Below are 1,858 nucleotides of genomic sequence, written 5' to 3' on the forward strand. Positions count from 1 at the left end.
TGGTACATATACACAACGGAATACTACGCAGCAGAAAGAAAAAAAGAAGTACTAAACTTTGCGACAGCATGGATGGAACTGGAGAGCATCATGCTAAGCAAAATAAGCCAGGGGGCAAAAGACAAATACCATATGATCTCACCTATAAGCAGAACCTAACCAACAATGCAAAGAAGCAAGGAAAATATGACCAGCAACACTGAAAGGAAAAGAAATCAACAGAGACAAGAGGGAAGGGGGGGGCAGGGAAAGGGAAGGGAAGGGGAAAGTCAAGGAACATATAGCAAGGACTCATGGACAAAACCAAAGGGGAAGAGCTGAGGGAGGGAAGGTGGGAGGGGGCAAGGGAAAGAGGTGGGGGGAAGGCAGAGACAAATGTATTTAAAAAGTAAATAAATTAATTAAAAAAAAATAAAAATAAAAAAAAAAAGGTCCAGTCAGAAATGAAGAATACACTAAGCGAAATAAAGAACAATGTACAGGGAAACAACAGTAAGGTGGATGAATCCAAGAATCAAATCAATGATTTGGAACATAAGCAACCAGAAAACAACCAATCAGAACAACAAGGAGAAAAAAGAATAAAAAAAAAATGAAGATAGTATAAGCAGCCACTGGGACAATTTCAAGAAGTCCAACATTTGCATCATATGGGTGCCAGAAGGAGAAAAGGAAGAGTAAGAAATTGGAAATCTATTTGAAACAAAAATGAAAGAAAACTTCCCTAATTTGGTGAAGGAAATAGACATGCAAGTCCAAGAAGCGCAGGGAGTCCCAAAAAAGATGGATAAAAAGAGGCCTACTTATACTTACCTGGCAGGGGAGATACCATGATCATGACGGTGGTTTTCCCAGGGCGAGGCTTACCCATTGCACTCCGGATGTGCTGACCCCTGCGATTTCCCCAACTGTGGAAAACTCGACTGCATAATTTGTGGTAGTGGGGGACTGCGTTCGTGCTCTCCCCTGCAAATAAATAAATAAATAAATAAATAGAAATAAAACAAAGAGGCCCATTCCAAGACACAGTGTATTTAAAATGCTAAAGGTTAAATATAAAGAGGGAATCTTAAAAACAGCATGAGAAAAGCACTTAGTTACCTACAGAGGAGTTCCCATAAGACTGTCAGCTCATTTCTCAAAGGAAACTTTGGAGGCTAGAAGGGATTGCAAGACATAGTCAAAGTCATGAAGAACAGAGACCTATAGCCAAGATTGCTCTACCCAGCAAAGCTATCACTTAGAATTGAAGGGCAGATAAAGAGCCTCCCAGACAAGAAAAACTAAAGGAGTTTATCATCACCAAGCCAGTATTATATGAAAAGTTAATGGGACTTATTTAAAAAAAGAAGAAGATCAAAACTATGAACAATAAAATGGCAATAAATACATATCTATCAACAATTGACTCTAAAAAACAAACTAAGCAAACAAGAAGGACAGAGACAGAATCATTGATACAGAGAGTGTTTTGATGGTTGCCAGATGGGAAGTGAGTGTGGGTGAAGGGTTGAAGAGGTGAGTGGTTTAAGAAATACAAATAGGTAGTTACAGAATAGCCATGGGGATGTAAAGTACAGTATAAGAAATGGAGTAGCATAAGAAGTTATATGCATGACCCATGGACATAAACGATGGTGGGGGGCTTGTCTGAGGAAGTGGGAGATGCTGGGTTGAGGCAGGCAAAGGGAGGAAAATCAAGACAACTGTAATAGCATAATCAATAAAATAATTTTTCAAAAATGTTTATTTCAAAATTTAAAGAAGATCATTTTGTAATTTCCCTTATGTATCTTTGGGTTATTTTCATAAATACATACTATTTAAATGATTTATGTGCAATGCTAATTGTTATACA

The 1,858-nt window shown here is 38.0% G+C and overlaps 1 non-coding gene across 1 annotated transcript; it reads left to right on the forward strand.

Moving 5' to 3' along the window:
- The first annotated feature begins 805 nt into the window (after window positions 1-805).
- Window positions 806-969, forward strand: LOC129079729 (U1 spliceosomal RNA). Its single transcript, XR_008530091.1, has one exon. It is a non-coding gene; the product is annotated as a U1 spliceosomal RNA (small nuclear RNA).
- Window positions 970-1,858: the final 889 nt, after the last annotated feature.

This window comes from Pteronotus mesoamericanus, unplaced genomic scaffold (genome assembly GCF_021234165.1).
Source record: "Pteronotus mesoamericanus isolate MK-2021 breed Mesoamerican mustached bat unplaced genomic scaffold, CSHL_Meso_final contig_78, whole genome shotgun sequence".
NCBI classification, from domain to species: domain Eukaryota; kingdom Metazoa; phylum Chordata; class Mammalia; order Chiroptera; family Mormoopidae; genus Pteronotus; species Pteronotus mesoamericanus.